Source organism: Dipodomys spectabilis, unplaced genomic scaffold (assembly GCF_019054845.1).
Source record: "Dipodomys spectabilis isolate Male_0828 unplaced genomic scaffold, ASM1905484v1 ptg000297l, whole genome shotgun sequence".
Classification (NCBI taxonomy): domain Eukaryota; kingdom Metazoa; phylum Chordata; class Mammalia; order Rodentia; family Heteromyidae; genus Dipodomys; species Dipodomys spectabilis.
The window spans coordinates 10,467,596-10,488,659 of NW_024870974.1; the positions used below are offsets into that span (position 1 = coordinate 10,467,596).

Genomic DNA, 21,064 nt, shown 5'->3' on the forward strand with positions numbered 1-21,064 from the left:
ACACTTCTGTGTGTACTGGAAACACAACTTTTTTTTTTGTTTTGGAGAGAAGAGCCATAGGATTCTATTGAGTTCTGAAAGTGTAGTCAAAAAACAAATAAACCAGGGGCTGGTGGCTCATGTTCATAATCTTAGAGATATGGTAGGCTGAGATCAAGAGAGTTGACGTTCCAAGCCAGCTTGGGCAAAATTTGTGAGACCCTTTCTCAACCAATAGCTGTACACAGTGACACATGCTATTATCTTTGTTTCATACAAAGGTGAGGTCAAGAGGACCACAAGACAATATAGGCAGAAAAGTCTGTGAGACTCATCTCTACGGAAGAAGCTGGGTATGATAGTGTATACTGGTCATGCCACCTGTTGTGAAAAGCATAAAATAGGATCATGATTCAAACTCTGGCCAAAGTAGGAAGTGAGGCCCCTCTATAAAAAATACCTAATGTTGGGCTGGAAAGGTGGCTCAGTAGTAGAGTGCTTGCCTCGCATGCATGACACCCTGGGTTTGATCTCTCAGCACAACATAAGCAGAAATAGCTGGAAGTAGCGCTGTGGTTCACGTGGTAGAGCACTACCCTTGAGCTGAAGAGCTGAGGGACAGTGCCCAGGCCCAGAATTCAGGCCCCACAACTGGCAAAATAATAATAATAATAATGATAATAATAATAATAACCTAATGCAAAGAAAGGAATCGGTGGGTGGCACAGATAGATATCTTGCTTAGGAAGTAAAAAGCTCTGAGTACAAACTCCACTGCTATTTAAAAAACAAAAAGTAATCCAGAACTGTAACAAATCATTTTTCCATAACATTGGAGAGGATGCAAGTACCTAATAGACAAACTTGTTACATCAGATGATTGATTGATCAGTCTGTAGCTAGCTAGATGATAGATCATCTATCTATAAAATACAGACACACTAGTTAGTACCACAGTTTATAATCTGCCATTAATTTTATAGGGTTCATTCAATGAGATTATGCTTTTAGAAACTACTTAAGATCTGTTTTGTACTTACACATTATACTTGATAGTTTTAGGCCTAATCATTAGGTATAGGAGAAAAATTGATCAATGCATTTTAACCCTGCTTGGATTTACCATGCCCTATAGGCTCGTGGTTGTATACCAGCTGGTGACAACATGCATTACTAAAAGGCAGGAAGGCAGGAAATAAGGCAGGCCCATGGGAATGTATTCTAGAAGGGGATATAAGAACACAGCCCCTCCTCACTATCTAATGTCCTGACACTCCATGGGGAGGGGGCAGCTTTACTCACCCTCCCTCCTGGCCTTAATGCTCTGCCCCAACACAGACCCACATGCCACAGAGCCAGCCAACAATGGACTGAGACCTCTGATTCCATTAAGTCAAAGCCAACCTTCCCCCTGGACGAATTGCTTTTCTCACACATTTTGTCAACAACCGAAAACTAACTCAAGTAGCACTCAGATGGTAAAACTTAAGTTACCTTTTCAAGCAAAATCTACATGCTGAACAACTTTAAGAGAGTAGCCAACCCAAATTAATGATTCTTTTTTTACATGATTCCAAAAACTGTATCTTACTTGCCATTTGATTAGTATAGTTTTTACTTGCCTAGCAAGTAGAAAAGTCTGTAATGTATTAAAGTCATTTATTATATTCATGCAATACATGACAATATTAGGCTTAATTAAATATTAGTGTCATTACTCATCATTTCATACCAAACACCAAGTGTGCCAATGAAAGGTATCACAAAAGAATAGCAGGTGAGCTCATTGCCATACAAAATAAAAGCTGGTAAATTAGCACTGCATTGAGATTACAGTTAATTTACAACTGGGAAGAAATCAGCTCCAGGATTCTGCTAGTTTACACTGTGGTTGAGTCTAAGAGAAAGCAACACGGCAAGCACCCATCTGCTCTCACATTACCTGCTTTCTTTAACCTGGAGAGAGCCAGATGATGTCCTGGTGGACTGAAGATAGGGAAAAGCTAAAGGCTTGGAAACAGGGCTGATGCAAAGTGCAGCCAGGAGAGAGGGAGACCTTTCAGCACTGGAGAGCCTGGCAAGCATTTGAAAAAGAGTTATAAGTGAAAAGTTATAGCTGCTAATAGGAGAAAGTAGGTTGTAAGAGTCGTGATTGAAATACTTCCTTTGAGATCAAGATACCTCTGGGCTCACTGTATTATTCTACTCACTTAGATAAAGTTGAATAAACTGTCACTAAAATTTGGCAAGGCAATCTTTTAGAAAGCAATTAAAACTAGAAAGATACAGAAATGTAAAAAAGAATAACCCATAAAACTATTTAACTCTTTGGGGGGTAGATAGGTAGGAAAGGATATCTGGCAGAGCAGTTAGGTTATACATTCCACCCTCGGGTTTTGGGTAAAGATAATAGCAACAGAAACTTCACTTCTACTTGATTCCGCGTCAAATGCAAACACTGAAAATTGGGTAGATGTCAGTGGCTCATGTAATCCGAGCTACTCGGAAATGAAAGCTGAAAAATCAAGGTTCAAAGCTAAACTTAGCAGCAAAGTTTCTGTGAGACTCTTATCTCTGAATAACCAGCAAAAATCCAGAAGTGAGGCTGTGGCTCAAGTAGTAAAATACTAGTCTTCAGTGAAAAAAAGCCCAGGGAAAGCACCTGGAGTTTAAGCTCTAGTATTGGCACAAAACCAACACAAAGAAACAAACAAAAAAAAACCTGACACTGAAAATTATGAACACTCTGAAGGCCGTAAGCACACGACTTGCAGTCATCTTTACTACAGAGAAAAACTGTACATAGGTGGTACCAATGGAGAAATATGGATGATTTTTACAACAACAACCATCACCCCCTGGGATTTACTCACAAGCTGGAAAAAAAAAATATCCACCCCACAGTGCAAGGCTCACACAGAGCTCCAACCATCTCAAATGGGTGTGCTGCCCGGAAGTGACATCAAACCAGGAGGATGCTGAGACAATCTGTGGTTCTACCTGGTTCTTGCTGCCAGGGCAGCAGACACAGCGGCAGCTGCCCTGCTGAGTGCTGCACCACTGTATCTGCCAGGAGAGGAGAGGGAAGAAGGGCCTCCAAAACCTTCCTCAGAACCGTCCACATGCCTTGTGGAGCTGTTACATGGACAAGTAGGGAAAGACAGACAGAGGAGAAGAAGACAGAAGAATAGGTAAGCAGAACAGATACAAGACAGCCACCAGTCTATATTACAATTTAGATATAAAGGCATGCGATATCAATCGGGTAACAGGACTTCAGGTCATTTATTTACTCTGGCTGTGACTGCTTCTAGTCTTATATAAAACAGATCTTTTAACATAGAAACACTCTTGGTCCCCTCTAGCTCTATTTAAAATTATATCAAAACCACGTACCACCCAATAGAAGACTGACCTGCACTGAATAACAAAGTAGAGTTCAATTTCTATAAGCAAAGAAAGAAAGTTATGTGTATTCTCCACCCCCCCTCCAAAAAAAAAGTCCCTATATCAAGAACGTTACCTTGGAGATGAAGTATGCCTACAGCATGACATTTTAATGAGACTTGTGTTTTCAGGAGAAGCAGGTACAACAGCTGCCTGGGCAGAAGCAGCAAGATACATTAACGTGAACCAGAAATAACTGATTGTGGACAGCTAAGAAGAGTCCATTTAAATTATTCAGAGTGAGTTGTTTGGGGAGGGCTAACATCTGTGCAAAAGTAAAAAAGCAATTGCAGTGACTGTGACCAAAGCATCATCTGCAGATTTCATGTCTTGATTTTATACCTCTGAAGATCGTTTTTGAATTCAGAGCTTTGAGCTCTGGTGTTTGAATTCAGAGCTTTCTTTGAGCTTGCTAGGCAAGTGCTCTACCAACTAAGCCACAACCAAAGCACTTTTTGCTTTAGTTGTCTTTTGCCACAGGGTCTCAGTCTGGACCACGATCCTCCTTCTGCTTGCTTAGCTAAGATGATAGGGCACACCACCGTATCTACCTTTTTACTGACTGAGTGGGTTTCTTAAGGGCTTTTTGCTTGGGATGGCCTTGAACTTTAATCCTCCTGATCTAAGGTAGGATTACAAGTGTGAGCCTCCATGTCCAGCTCCATGCCAGAATAAGGTTTCATCTTTGGAACTCTTAAACACTAAGTAATTATGTGTCGACTTCAATGCAGGTCAGAGACAGCTCCACTGTTGACTGTGAGGTGGACATTAGTCTTTCTGTCAAAAGATCTGAGAGCTGGGCACAGGTGGCTCATGCCTGTCATCCTAGCTACTCAGGAGGCTGAGATCTGAGGATTGTGGTTCAAAGCCAGCCTGGGCAGGAAAGTCCGTGAGATTCTTATCTCCAATAAACCACCAGAAAACTGCAAGTGGCGCTGTGGCTCAAGTGGTAGAGTGCTTGCCTTGGGCTGAAGAGCTAAGGGACAGCACCCAGGCCTAGAGTTCAAGCCCCATAACCGACAAAAAAAAAAAAAAAAAATCTGAGAAACTGTTATTTCCACAGGATGGAATTTTACAAGCCATTGGAGGGAAAATTAAACAGCAAGCATTTGCAAACAATTATACAGACATCTTACAAGTATGAGTTTTTTTGCAGATTCAGACACTGAGTTGAATTTATGGCTATTCTCTACTGTGAATGTTTAGAGAAAAGAAGAGTAAGGTCTCAGGAGAGCAGAAATAGTTGGCAACAATGGCAGAGCTGGGTAATACGATTGTTGAGGTAAGGAATAGTTACCAAGGGACCTAACTTTTTATCATTCTATATCTTTGAGGCAACAGTTACTCTTTGGGGGGAAATAATGGAGAATACTAAGAAGTAGGACCTTAGACAACTAAACGTCAGATTTAAAATATATATATATATATCTCACCTAGCTAGACACTATGAGTCCTGCCTATAGTCTTGGCTCTGGAGGTAAAGATTGGGGAGATCATGGTTTGAGGTCAACCTTGACAGAAAAATGAGCGAGACTCTATCTCAACAAACATGCCAAGTGTGGTGGTTCATTTCCTAGATCTCAGTTATATATGAGGTATAGGAAGGTAGAGACTGGACTGGGGAAAAGAAAAAGTGAGACTCTATCTAAAAAACTAACCTAAAAATAAAAATGAGCTTGAAGTGTTACTCATTTGAGTTCTTCTTAAGGCAGAAGGCTGAATTCAAATCCCAGCACTGCCAAACACACACACACACACACACACACACAAAATTATCCTTCTCCTGTAAGAAGAATAGGAAAACATACTCAATTTCTTTTCTTCTATCTTGTCACAAATAGTAATATAAAAGGACTACCAATATCTCATAAGTGCCATTAGTAATCCAAATATTCTGAGAGTATTATCTGGGTGTTTAGGAACATACAAACTCTGTCTTAGGTAAATATTCTAATTTAGAAGAGCGTACATGGAACAAACTCAGAAAGCTGACTTGAAACATCACAAAATAAGTAAATAAAAGACACAGATTTCCTGGTTCTACATTAGACATTAGAAAGCAAACAAAAATATATCTACAGTGAAAAGCAATGGGAAGCAGTACTGAGATGAGTGCCAAGCAGTCTCCCATTAGTGAGGTCAGTTCTGCAGCCGATGACCACTTTTTCCTTTTTAGTCAGACAGTTTTAGTAACCAGTGCTTCACCAGCACTGAACCTTAGACAAACCAGCAAGGCAAAGCTCTACCTAGAAGGTGCAGATGCAACTTTAGGAAGTATGGCTACTTGTCTGCCCAGGTGTAGCACCTGGCAAGCAGCAGGTGGGTGAGCTCCGGTCTTACATACGTCTTCCTGAAAACTGCCAAGGCTACATTTCCAGAAACAAAGAAGAAAAAAAAAAAGCAAAAATATTCGTGAAAAAATCCAGGAGGTATTTAGCATATCCTGTATATCATCTTTTAAATATACATTAGTTCAATTCTTCAAGAGGTTAAAATCAAACATAACATCTCCCCACCAAAAATATAAGCTGGCTTTTTTAAATCCATTTAATCCTTTTTAGGGATTAAATGGGTGTGGCCATGTCAATGGGAGGAGAGAAGGCAGATGAGAATTCCCATTCACTGACTGTGCAATTAGAAAGCTTTAAGAACATGCAGGCTCCAAGAATTTCAGTTTTCCAACATAAGAGGTAGAACCCAGGTCTGATGGGATTTGGAATGGGTCTGCCTATACAATGTCTATTACACAATGTTCCCAGCACCTTGGGTGGAGCTGCCTGCATGGTATACTTCATAGCAGCCAAACTTGCTTTGCACACGAGACTGTTGAGATCTACAATTACATGAGTGTTGCGAAGATACAGAAATAGAAAAGCACAGCGTATATTCCTTTTCAGAACTGCCATCCCTTTACTACTGTTGTAAACCACTGCATACAACTTGAGAAAATGTCATATGAAATGAAAATATCATTTAAGAGGTAGACTTAAAAAGACAAGAGTAAAATGTTCTGTTACAAAAGTCTAATATGGTTTGCTGTCTCTTAGCCTACAAGTTAAGAACAGTTTCCATCTTTTTTTAAAAAAAATTAATGTATGAAAATTGCTGGGCACCAGTGGCTCACACCTGTAATCCTAGCTACTTAGTAGGCTGAGATCTGAGGATCTCAGTTAGAAGCCAGCCTGGGCAGAAAAGTCCTTGAGGCTCTTATTTCCAATAAAGCACTCAGAAAAAGCCAGAAGTGGTGCTGTGGCTCAAGCGGTAGAGCGCTAGCCCTGGACACAAAGAGGCTGGACAGCGCCCAGACCTTGGGTTCAAACCCCAGGACCAACACAAACAAACAAACAAAAAGCCCAGAACCTCTTATACATGAAAACCACATAAAATCCAAATTTTGTCATCTATAAATAAAAGTTTAAAAATACCACCATGGAGCTCACTCATTTACATAGCTACAGCTACTTTCTTACGATATAAAAAGTTGAGTAGTTATTACACATCTTAGAGTCCACAAAATTTAATGTATTTACTATCTAGACCTTCACGGGGGAGAGGGGGGGAAGAGGTGCCAAGCTGTGTTGGAGTGAGCATCTCAAGACACGAGTCTTGTGTGTTGCTTTGACCTTCCAACACTGCTTGAAGGTACCGTAATCAGGGGCTACCTGCTCTTCAGAGTGCTCACCGGGCTGCCTGGCCCTCTCACATGCTCCAGTCCATCCTGGACAGGCCAGGTCTCTTCCACAGGCCTCGGTGAACTCTGCTACACCAGCACCCCTCCTCACCACACCTCCACTGGGTCAGTACTCAGCATCCTCTGGCCTCAACTCAGATGTACTTCCCCCATGAGGTGTCCATAAATCCCAAAGCAGTTTAGGTTGTCCTTGCCACATATTTGTACAGTGCTCCATTCTTTCCTTCATACAATTGGTTGTGATTGTCACTATACCATTTGTGATGTCGTCTGTTTAAATTCAGACTTGCTCAGCTGATGAGAAGCTACCAAGGTCACAAACCATTCATTATATTGAACGATAGAAATAAAAGTTGAAGAAAGTGCCTTCCAAAATCCCAAGAACAAATGAGTAATTGTTGAATAAATGTATGGATGAAATTTATTGTTTTCAAATACAGAACTCATGATACTGCATGTTCCCTAGTATTTCTACCTTCTAGAGACAATTAAAACTAAACGAATTAAAAACATTTAACCTAAACTAGTATTATTGCCCAAGTAAGGAGGGACACACGATAATGTAATGGCTAGAATAAAATACACTAATAATATCAAGAATCATTAATATTTTAGGAATGACTATCATTACCATGTCACTTGGCACCAGTGGCTCATGCCTGTGATCCTATCTACTCAGGAGGCCAAGATCTGAGGATCTATCTCAGTTCAAAAGCCAGTCTGGGCAGGAAAGTTCCTGTGAACTCTTATCTCCAATTAAATACTCAGAAAAAGCTGGAAGTAGTGTTGTGGCTCCACTGTGGTAGAATGCTATCCTTGAGCAAAAGAGTTCAGGGACAGTTCTTAGGCCCTGAGTTCAAGACCCAGGACTGGCACACAAAAAAATGTCTACATAGGACAGGTTTTAAGATGAGAGGCTTTTTTTGTTGTTGCTAATGCTTCCTTGAGCTATGCTGACTGGAAAAATGAGAATGAAGTTTATGTTTCTCATGAAATATTGTGAGCGGTAACTCTTCTTTTCAATTTCTCCTTTATTTATATATTTATCTGACAGCATAAGTGACTTTTTTCCCTCTGGTTTAAAGCCAGATTTCCAGGATTTCAAACAAGTGGACTTGGGAGGTGTCTCCTGGGCTCTGCACATAGACTTTCATAGTCAGTCTCTAATGATATGAGATTTCTAACAAAATCTCAAAGTAACTCATCTGATACAGAAGAAACAGAAATATCTATTCTCCTCTGACATCCCTTCATTTTTATTCCCTTGAGGGAATAAATATTGTCTACAGCAAACAAACTTTCTACTTTGTCTGTTGCTTAAGGGAGTTTTCATTTCTCACCAGAGGGGTATGAACTTGCTCCTTCCCAGATATGTCTGCAGAACTGGCTTGCTGCCTCTGGCTGGCTTTCCTTAGGAAAATGAACAAAGAGCTATTTGTGCATTGTGGCTTTCTCTGTACTGTGTCTGGGCTTTTTAATGTGGACTCTTGCTAAAGGTGTGGCCCATAAAACCAGGCAGGTTTATCTTCCTCAGTCCATCCTACAGGAGCAGATAAGAAGACACTTTCCCTGAATGCTGACAATTAACTGTGCCAAAACACAGCCTTACGCAGTATTCTCCATCTCCTTCCTTCTCAAGCACCTCAGTTGACCAAAGCAGAATCTGGAAATACATCCAAGTCATGGCTGAATTTGGACCTTTAATGTTAGAGGACATAGCAGAGGGGTTTAGTTTGGTCAAGGAAGCTACTATTTGTCTGGAACAATAACTATCATCTCTGGCTTCTTCATAGTAAATACTGCCATGTTTGATTATAACTGCAATCTCCCTTTCAGAAAAGTAAAACAACTAAATCTCAACATTAAATTTGTGGCACTAAATTTATTTATTCACAAATTTCAGTCATTTTGTGCTTTGAATGCATAGAGCAAGGAGCACTATATATTAGAAGCAAAGGTAAACGATAAATTAGCAATAATGAAAATAGTAGCGAAAACGAAGTTTATTCGTGTGTGTGTGTGTGTGTGTGCATGTGTATGTGTGTGTGTGTGTGTTGCAGAGGACTGGATGGCAGCCTCATGGAAGGCAGGCAAGAACTCTACCACTCAACGCACAGTCCAGTGAACTAGATTTCTAGGTGCTTCCTACTTACTGCAGCAAGAAAAAAAAAAAAAAGACCCAAAAAGAATTTTGTGTATGTGCGTTCCAGTTCTGGGGCTTGAATTCCAGGCTTAATAGTCTTACTTAGCTTTTTTAGCTCACTGCTGGTGCTCTACCACTTGAGCCATACTTCCAATTTTGGCTTTTTGCTGGCTATCTGGAGATAAGTCTCACAAGACCTTTACCTGGGTTGTTTTTTTTAATTTATATATATATATATATATATCTTTGTAAAGATACTGTACAGAGGTTACAGTTATATGAGCAAGGTAATGAGTTCATTTCCCATGAAGCATTGTTACCCTTTCTCTTGTCCTTCCCTTTGCCTGGGCTGGTTTTAAAACTTGATTCTCACATCTCGGCCTTCTCAGTAGCTAGGATAACCGGCGTGAGCCACCTGCCCACAGCCCGAAAGGGGTTTTGCTGATGGAGCTGGAATTTACTATTTGCTGCTATATACTAAAATATGTATCTCCTCTAACTCTGATGTTGAAATTCTAAACTCCCATATGATGGTATCAGGAAGTGGCCAATGTGGTCTTGGAGGCAAATTAATGCTCTTCTAAGAGGAGGCCAGAGAGCTCCCCTGCCCCACCCCTCATATAGACACAGGAAGAAAATGGTAGTCTATTAACCACAAAGCAGCCCTCCCCAGACCCTGAATCTACTAGTCTTGATCTTCCCAGCCTCCAAGACTGTGAGCAGTAAATGTCTGTCACTTAGGTCACTCAGCCTACGGTATTCTGGTTAATAGTAGTCTGAATTAAGACAGTTACATTGAGGAAAGTTTTCTCTTTGCCCACACATTCTATTTCCTCACACCTTTGAGACTGCCTGACTTTCACAGTTCCCTGCTATTGCTTTCCCTAAAGGCAATTACCTTTACTTACTACGTAAACAGCTCAACATGAAATCAAGTGATCTCTATAGAGAGAAATGCTATTGTGTATAAAGATAGGCAAAGATGAACAGATGTTGGACTGTATGTTTAAAAATACGGTGTGCAAACCTTAAAGGCATATCATCACAATCCTACCAAAAGCCCAACTCTTCTGTAGTTGCAGTAAACTCAATCTTAACTCTTCTTGCTCTGTATTAGGTATTTCTTCCCTAGATCTTTCCTAGCAGTGACTTTAGAGATCTCTTAGTTTAAAACAGCTTCTCTCCTGTGGGAGAGGACACATCCTACAAAAAAAAATGATGCATGACTCAGAATGAAAAGGCAAGTTGTCTATTACTTGATAGTTATCAACTTTAAAACAAATAGATGTCAGAATGCACTACATTTAATAGCCATCTACCATATGCCCTTGGAAAGGCCAGGTGACTTAAGAAAGCCACAAAAGCATCTCAAGTTCAAGGGCTTTTGTTCGGCTAGCATTAAACAACAATGGCTCAATAGCCATGTACTCTCTAACTAAACTCATCCTAATTTCTCCCATTCAATCACTCATTTCCATTCATTCAACAAAATAAACAAAAGCTTTAATTTCCATATTATGCCATCTTCATACATTCTAACCTCTCCAATTCTCTCCCCTCATGGAGCTTAAATTTTTCCCTCCAACCCTGGAGATGAATCCCATCTGTTTACCTGCCTCATCCACCAGCTCCTGGCTCTCATTCTTTACTGCTTTCTCCATCTCCAAATCCAGCTGGGCTCTTGAAAACCCTCTATCACTCTACTAGGCCCTCTCCTTTCTCACCTGTTTGCATTCCCTTTCTCCAGAGGTGAAATGAAGCAAGTATCCTCCTCTCTTTTTCTAACACTACCAATTATCTTTTATCACCGAAACTCCAAGTCCTGTGAGGCTAATGCTATCTGTCTACTACTCACTCTGGATGCATCTTCTTATCTTGTCTCTATCTCACCCAGAAGAGCTTTAGCCCCTGGCTCTCAGCCTTCCTCTTCACCTTAACCCTAAAAATTTTCTCAATGACTTTAATAGAAGTCTGTTGAATCACTGATTTCTTCCCTTCAGTGATACATTCTTTTCTGGGCTAAGCCTTAAGTCTGGAATACTTCAAGTATGCTCTCCAAAGTGTATGACCTTTACTTTTGCATCAGCAAGTACAATATGCCTGGAAACTTGCATTTTAAGCTCCTTTGCTCTCTCACTCTTCTATCTTTTTTTTTTTTTTCCATTTGTCAGGCCTGGGGCTTGAACTTAGGGCCTAGCCAGTGTCCTGAGCTCCATTTTCTCAAGCCTACTTGAGCCATAGCATCCCTTCCAGTTTTCTTGGTAGTTTAGTGGAAATAAAGAGTCTCATGGACTTTACTGCCTGGGCTGGCTTTGAATCCCGATCCTCAGATCTCAGCCTCCTGAGTAGTTAGGATTATAGGTGTAAGCCAGCGGCGACCAGCTTCTTTTACCTTTTGATGATAATCAGTTTACAGAGCAGAACTATAACCAACTGAACTGCTACTGAATTCAACGACCTAATGATTCTGCACTCTCCATCACCCCCCAGAGGTCAAAGCTTCCTCAACAAATCTGTTCAATTCTCTTCATCTCCATGGCTAAGGTCAGTGTCATATCTTGGCTTAATTTAGAGAATGCTCCTAATTTGCAGCCTTCTACTCACATTATTTCTCCCTTTTCAATTAGTTTTCCATGGAATTCAGAATGACCTTCAGAAACACATTTTAGGTGTTATTCCCAGAGTAGAATACTCGGCTGTGCTGTGTATTTCTTTGGGAGAAGAATCTAAATTCCCTACAAGGCAATACAAGATTTACTCCCCTGCTCATTCACTGAATCTTGCATCACCTTCCTCCTGTATTTACAATATGCTATTCACAACAACTTTCTTTAAGTTCCTTGAATACACCAATATGTGATTTCTCTTGTCTGGAGAGCACATCTCCTACATATCTACATGACTGATATTGTCAGGTAATTCATGTCTCAGCTTAAGTATTTTTTCTCTAACTAGTGCCCAATGGTCTTCCTCTTCCTAACCCTTCATTGTTGATCATGTTGCCCTGTATATTATATTAGAATCTAAATCTGTAATATCTGCTTTTCCATTCTCTCTAGACTGAGTCTATGATGTTACCTTTACTCTGCTTACAAGTGAGTAGAACAAAAGCATGTCTTGGGTTTATTTATTGTACACAACATTTATAGCTATGACCTAGTTAACAGGAATGACTGGTTCTAGCACACTGCAGATACCAAAATCTAACAATTCTCAATTTTTATATAAAAATTATAGGATTTGCATCTAACCTACACACATTTTTGCATACATTTTAAATGAAGGCTAAACTACTTTTTCTTTTTTGAGAGAGGCTCTTACTATGTTGTCACAGCTTCCCACGCAGCTAGGACTTCAGATCCATGGCACTATGAGTGGCTCTAGATGATTTATAATGCCTAATGCAATGTAAATCCGATATGAACAGTTGTTACACTGCTTTGTTTAGGGAATAATGACATGAAAAATTACAGATGTGCAGTACAGATGAATGTTTTTAGATCCATGGTTGGTTACATCAATGGATGAAGAACCACAGACATAGAGCCAACTAAAATAAACATGAGCAGAAGCAAGCTAATCTCGTCTATGCATTCTGAGACTAGGGAAGAACTTTCAGTGAGGGCACAGCAGTTGGTTAGGAAAAAAAACAAAACCACAAAGGGGTGACATTGTCTAAAAAAGAAAGGTACTCATTTCCTGACTTATATAACTGTAATCCCTCTGTATATCACCTTTATAATAACAATATTTTTTAAAACCAGCCCATATCAACTAAGACCAATTATTCATATAGTGTCCTCTGATCCAAAGAGAGATTAATTGTTCCAATAGTTCCTCAGCTGATAAAAGAGCAATACATTTTGATCCAAATTGCAAGTAATTATGTTCAATTTAACTTTTTTTTGCTAGATTAGGTCCATTTTTGTAAGTTTCAAATATCTTCTTTGAAAACTGATTTGGTTAAAGAAAATGTACAGCTATCTACAAGTTTACACAGGAAGTAGTAAAGGGCTTGATCCAGGACCCTCATGGATCCTTGAGTACTCTTTGCTTAAAGTCCTATCAACCTGCTAGGAACTATAAAAACTGCAATGATCTCATTCCAATGTTAAATTTAGGGTGGGCCTCTTTTTTGATAACATATTAATATTTACCCCATTACAAAGAATGTTAGGTTGGATGTGTTCTACTTCTTGAGAATTGATTTACAATTCTCCTGTATCTTTTCTCAGTGTTCACCAGCCATGATTTTAGGAATGTCTTATAGGAAGTAGAGGTGTGGCTCAAGGAGTAGAGCACCAGTTTTGAACAGAAAAGCCAAGGGGAGGCACTGAGTTCAAAGTCTAGTACTGAAACAAAAACAAAAAGGAAAGAAAAAAGAAATAGCAAGAATATCTCCTAGATATTTTTCCAAGTGATCTCAAGTTTAAACTAGACCACAGTTTAAAAGTCAACATTTCTTTTTGGAAAAGCAGTACTATATTTGCTTCTCCCACTCTTCCTTCCTTTCTTACTCTCCAGGTTTAAAATAAATGCAAAGAGTACTAAATGCAGAGTACTACTTTGAAAACCTAGGTTTTAACTATGCTGTACTGTAAATTATTGAACAAAAATAAGTGGATAGAACTATTTAGAATCACACTTTGTATCCAGGAATCAATTCCCAAAACTATTTCAGCATTTGCCTTTGGTTTGAGTGCTTTGTTTACTTAACTCTTTCAACAATGAATCCGAATTCCACAATCACTACTGACAGCGACACTTCAGCTTTTCTCTTTCCCCCTTGAATCAATGTTATTTGGTAGGTTTACCTTTGAACGATTTTTTTCATGGTTGTTGTACATTTCATTACCACCACACAGTGCTGCTACAATATCCCATAAAGATTCAGCAAGAAATATTTGATTCCTTTTTTGTTAGAATCTATAGATAACTTTGATTTAAGCAAGTTTGTTTAAAAGTGCTGCTGCTCTACTTGAAAACATCAAATATCTCCATTGTATAAGAAATGATATATACCTACCTGGAGCTATTAAAATATTTCAGAAACTCATTTTCAATTTTCTTCCTTTTTATGAATAAAGTAGATTAAAGGACTAAATAAAGCCAGGTGCTGGTGGCTCATACCTTATCTCCTAGCTAGTCAAGAAGCTGAGATCTGAGCACCATGGTTCAAAACCAGCAGGGGCAGGAAAGTCCATAAGTCTCTTATTGCCAATTAATGACCAGAAAACTGGACGTGGTGCTATGACTCAAAGTGGTAGAGTACTACCTTTGAGTGAAAAAGCCCAAGCCCTGAATTCAAATGCCACAATCCACTAAGAACATAAAAAGACTACTAAGTATATACTATTAAATCAAAACTTCCACAGGAGTTAGCCTAGCTTTCACATATTCTCTGTTCAAAGAAATAAATTCAAACTCTTCAGGAGTAAATAAGTAAGTTGGACATAGTTAATACTAAAACAGAAAGATCCAAAACATGGAAAATTGAGACTGATTCTGAAAGCATGTGAAATTTTTATTAAAAGTTTAATGTATAAATGTGTATAACTAGGCTTACATGAAAGAAAAAACTGAATCTAGGATTGTGGTAGAGTGCTCAGCATGCATGCTTGCTTGCCTAGCATGCATGCAACCTTGAGTTCCATCTCCAACAATACAGAAATATTACTCAAATAGGAGATTAGCTCTAATCAATTGTCCTGGGAATCTGAATAGTCACTGTTATCTTGGATTCCAGGATATGGGTGGGTCAGGAAACATTTTTTGGAAAGGGTCATGTTGCACATATTTTGGGTATAAGCTTTATAGTTTCCAGTAGATATTCTAAAATTTATATATGTGTGTATGTGTGTATATGTATATATATATGAACATCTTTTGAAAGATGATTACCTAGCATGTTATTTATCAAAAATATATCTGCTCAATTTCTTTGATAAAATCACACTATCATAAATCTTCGTGTAAACATGATGTAAAGCAGATGGAAATCTTTGATGTGACAGAAAAATGTAAAATCAAATGGCATCAAAATATAGAAAATGAACACTTCACCATGGCAAATGCTCTGCTATCAATGCTCATAACTAAATATTGCCAAGTTGTGATCTTTCAAATAGTGTATCTGAAGTTAACCACATTAAACTTCAGAAGTCATCCTTAATATTGAGGATTACAGCAAACTCCTTTCATTTCCTGGTTTAATTCAGCAAAATAACTCTGTTGTATAAAATGAAAGAATTAACCCAAACCAGCCCCAGTGGCGACGTGATAAAATCTTCTTCTAAAGTACTTGGTACATATATTGGACTGTTAGGATTGAATTTTGATATTACAAATACTAACCTGGATAGAAAATTTACTTGGGGAAAAATAATTGTTTTCAAAATTAGACAGCTCAACAATTTGTGTGTGAACATCCACAGGTTCTTAATGTTCTACCCTCGCAAGGCACTGAAGTGCAGTTACTACTTATGTTCAGTAGATGGCAAGATTTACACTGCAGTCTCCAACCCCATGTTCCCATAAATGTAAAGCTTCCAGAAGTAAATGAAAGTGGATCAAGTACAAATATTCCCTATTTTGCAACTAAGAAAATGTACTAGATTTTATACTCACTTTAAATAGGTGATCTTTCGTAGATTGGCAGACATTTTTTAATGTGTATCAAGGTATTAGCTAAAAAATTCTACCTGGTTAATTTTTAAGTTATCTTTTAAAATGATGCTGCTTTGGAAGTGATGGTATTATCTTTGGGGAAAGTGTGAGTGTTAATTCTTACTTCACAAAAATACGTGCGAATGTCACATTAGGGAATGATTTCACTGCCTTAACATATCTTAGAAAACAGCAGTTTAGGATTATAGGTACTGTCAACTGTTATATATAATAAGGATATTATTTCTGTTCAAGAAGTAACTTAGGGATTCATTCTTCAGTGTCAAATCCCATTTTCAGGGCAGTCAGCTGGAAAGCACATGAAAATTATTTTAGCACTAAGGAGATCAGACATATCTAAATGATTATTTAGACATGAATACAGACATAGGGAGTTCTTTAGCCTTTAAAAGGATTTGGGTTTTTCTCTATAAAGGTTTGTTTCATGCAGTGTAATTGGTGACACAAGTCTAAAATGGTTTTCCACTAAAATAAGAAGCAATCATTCCTCCCTTAAGTATTCTAATTTTTTTGAAAATTGGGAAGTCATATCATACACTATAATTCTCAACCACAATCTGTAAAATAAATAACTACATAAATCAGAATACATCGTTCCTTAACCAGGGAGATAAAAGATTGTTAAAATGACGCTTTGACCATAATAATTTTAGAGATTTTTATATGAAAATGCTATTTGCTTATAAACATTACAATGACAGATTCGTATTAATAATAAAGTAGAAGCAATATATAGAAACAGTAAGATTAAGAAAAACATCCAGCCAGGCCTGTAATCCTAGCTCCTCAGGAGGCTGTGATCTGAAGATCGAGGTTTGAAGCCAGCCCAGGCAAGAAAGTCTGTGAGACTCTTATCTCCAAAAACTACTCACAAAAAAACATTAGTGGCTCTGTGGCTCAAATGATACAGCACTAATCTTAGGCCAAAGAAGCTTGGGGACAGCGCCCAGGCCAGGTTCAAGCCCCAGGACTGGCAGTAAACAAACAAACAAACAAATAACATCTTTGGGCTGGGGCTCAAGTGGTGGGATACCTATCTAACAAGTGTGAGGTCCTGGGTTCAAACATTCCATTTATATTATTTACTACAAAGACTCTTGTCTTCAAAGTGCTTATAGTTGGAAAGTTGAGATATGTAGACAAACATCGATACTACTAATTAGAAAAGGAGGTGCCCAGAGGGGGTTAAAAAAAAAGCGTGAACTATGTCAGTTCAGAAGTGAACTGTGGGGTGCAGATGGAGAGGGTTGAGGGTACACTGTAAGAAGTAAATGGTTGTCCTTGTAAAAAGAAATGAGAAGACATGGAAGGGATGATATGTGCATTCAGCCCAGTTTCTCAGTAGCACACCACTGGTATTTGGTGCTGGGTGGATCTCTGTGTTGTGGGCCTTTCCAGGGCACACAGATATTCAGTATCCTTACTCCCTAGCAGCACCTACCCTTCTGTGTCTGCTTATAACCCAGCATAGTTCTAAAGGTACTCAGCAGCGCCATCTCCCAGGAAAGCAAACTGTCATAAATTCTTAACAATGTACAGAAAAGAGATAGGTTCAAATAAAATTTATGAAGGGGTTGATAAAAGGGCTAATCCATGATTCCAGAAGGGTACACATGGAAATTTTCAATGTGCAAATTCTAAGAATATGTTTGGTACTGCTTTCCTATTTTAAGTATTCACTGGATTTTACTGTTAATCTTAATTTTCATTTTGAAGGTTCTTGTCTCATTGATAAAGCTCCAATTATATTTAATTTCCAAATTATTCATTATTACAAGGTGGTTTCTAATGCAATCCACAAATAAACATTTTTTTATGGAGGAAAAAATGTGAATGCATCTTCCTTCTGATTTCCATAAACTTTTAACTGATATTTTTAAAGTCTTAAAAAGAGATATAGGGGCTGGGAATGTGGCTTGGTGATAGAATGCTTGCCTAGCATTCATGAAGTCCTGGGTTCGATTCCTTAATACCACATACACAAAAAATAAATAAAAGAAAGAAAGAAAATTAGAAAAAAAATTATAGAAGAGATAAAAATGACTAAGAAAAAATGACAAGGTTAATTAAAGGACCATGCTGAAGAGAACCGGGGATCCAAATTGGGATCTAAAATAATCTGATTCTGTGGCAGATTAGATTCTCCAGAAATTAGACTTCAGGACAGAGTGTAGCATGGAAGTGTTCCTTAAGAAATACCACTCGGACCAAGAGCTGTAACAAGGGGCCAGGGCAGAGTAGCAGAAGTGAACAGATGTTGAGTGGCCATTCAGGATTTAGGGCAGCTTCAGTGGATCCGACAGCAGCCTTGGAGCTACAAGGGATGGGCTGAAATGGCCAAGCTTTCTTCCTCCACTTCCCTCCACCCACCACCAGTCAGTACATGCATTGCCTGTGGGCATTTGAGGTGCCAGTACAGGGCTTGACCTTTAAAGACTGTCTGTACCCACACTAACAGCAGGACTGGTACCAAGTCCTACACCAGAGCAGTGTGTGGGTACAGACCCACAGGCAGCACTCTCTGCTGGTGTTTATTTTGGAGACAGTGATCAAAGAAAAACTTGCTAAGGGATGAGAAGGGGAAACAGAGGAGGCGGCAACAATGCTTGATAAGAAATGTACTCATTACCTTGCTCATGTAACTGTAACCCTTCTGTACAGTATTTTCACAATAAAAAAAAGAAATTTTGTTTGACTAGAAATAGATATAACATCTCCAAACAATTTTAGCCAACTTTTTTATAGACAGAACTAAACTATTAAGCTTATCATTAAATTAAGAATAGTACATCACAGGTCAAATTATCAGGATCCAGTTTGTGTTTTTATATGGGCTCTGTTTCCGTTCCCTATTTCTTACACATACACAGTGCACCTCTGTCTCCCTTCTCCAGGACTTCACTGACTCTCAGCCGAAAAAACATTGCATTGGTAGCCAGCCTTGATGTATACTAAACAGGTATATACTTTGCCTGTCCTGGGGCTTGAACTCAGTGCCTGAGCGCTGTCTCAGAGCTTTTGCTCAAAGCTAGTGCACAGCTAGCCTTGAGCCACAGCACTACTTCTAGATTTTTTGTTTTTGTTTTTTTTTTCTGAGTAGCTTATTAGAGATAAGAGTCTCATGGACTTTGGCTTCAAACTATGATCCTCAGATCTCAACCTCTTGGGTACCTAGAGTGTTACAGACGTGAGCCACCAGCACCTGGAAGGTATGCACTTTATTGAGCAAGCTGAAAACGGACACTGGATCTTCCCTTCCTCGTCCTTTTCCTTCTGTGGGGGAGCAGTAGTAGGGACTGAACCCAGAGCCTTGCATATATACTAGAAGAGTCCTCAATCACTTCAGATAATGTCCCCAGCCCTTGGTTCTTCACTTTCTAATTTTAACTGAACGTGATTTGATTGGGGATCTAAGTTGCTCACCTCCAGGGTTGAGATTTTTTTTTTGGTGGGGGGGAGGGGGGGCGGGTCCGGTCGTGGGGCCTGAACTCTGGGCCTGGGTGCTATCCCTCAGCTCTTCAGCTCAAGGCTAGCGCTCTACCACTTGAGCTACAGCGCCACTTCCAGCTTTTTTCTTTTTGCTTATGTGGTGCTGAGGAATCGAACCCAGGGCCTCATGCATGCAAGGCAAGCGCTCTACCACTGAGCCACCTTCCCAGCCCGAGAATTATTTTTAATGCCTGGAATGTTCTCATTCTCCACATGTCAGCCCCACTGTCATTCCAGCTTGGGGTACTTGCCATACTTGTTACCACACCTGCTTTTCCCCTGCCTTAAGCTCTGTTTTTAGATCATCACCTGGTTGGCCAACTTTTTCTCCTCTCTCAATTACTGGCATTAAGGTCATCTCCTCAGAGGTCCATATATAATCTAAAGCAATCCTACCTTGCCTAAGCCAGTTTTTTTATATTTCTCAACTTAATCTATTTTATAATCTTGGCAAAAAAATTACCTCAAATCACCTTGTTTATCTATAGACATAGATGCATGCCTGGCACATCAAGCCTTGGTTAATTACCCAGTTGAAAGAATGAAACCAGACAATGAATGAATATTTATGACTCATGTGATTTGTAAACACACATCAGAAACAATAATTGTAAAATTATATGGGGAAAAGCCAAAATATTCTGTGTTTTAATAACCTTGAGTAACAGCAGGGAGGGTTATTCTGCATCTTAACATCACAGCTCTTCATAAGCAGCGCTAAGATGTTTCTATACAGAGCTTTCCTTAGGGTAATGATAAACAAATGAAATGAGTATGCTTTGCTCCTACAATGTATTTTTCAAGGGAGTAAAAATATATTCCACTCTGTCCAAGACACAGTCCATCTTCTCACTGGTAAAACATCATTAAAACAATGTTGAAAATTCTTCAGAGTTACTTCCCAATTTCATATTCAAAACAAACCTCTGATAGAGAAAGATTGTGTAAGACAAACAAAAACAAGTCATAAATTAGGTCACCAGACTTAAAATAATATTTTTGCAGAAACTTGTATAAGTTTTGGCTAGGTTTTAAGCTGGAAATATAAAATGTCCCAGAAGATTCACAAAGCTCAGGAATTCAACTAGTGACTCGGTCAGATGGAAATGTCCTTTGTGATCCTGGCTGAACATCTCTTCCCTATGCTCACATATGGACCGCTTCAGTGACACATTAAAATACTTACTGGACAAGGTACTAAATTCTTATTTTCATTAGTACCTATTTCAAATTAGAAAATTCTTTTGTCTGTTTTAGGGAAGAATTCTTTAATTTACCTAAAATTCTTTCTAGCAGTTCTATCAGCTCACTAGTTCTTTTAGAAACTTGGTTCTTGATGGAAAATACCACATCTACCCTAGCACATCATTTTTATGTGACTTTAATTCAATCTTTCTAACACTATCTTTTGAGATCAAGAATGAATTATTAGGTACAGGAAAGCCTGGGCTAGGAAAGTCGATATTCTTCCAGAGGACAGATCATAATAATAACTGGGATTGATGTTAGGATCCTAAAAGCACAGCAGGCAAGACCTCTTAGTATCTGAAGAATTAGTGTAATAAAAGAAAGATATCTTATATATCATGACATTTAGAGGAAAAGAGCATAACAATATCCTAGACACA

General features: G+C 38.9%; 1 protein-coding gene across 3 annotated transcripts in view; it reads right to left on the minus strand.

The window, feature by feature from the left end:
• Pdlim5 (PDZ and LIM domain 5) overlaps nt 1–21,064 on the minus strand; it is a 160,149-nt gene that overhangs the window by 32,813 nt on the left and 106,272 nt on the right. The gene's annotated exons all lie outside the window — the stretch shown is intronic.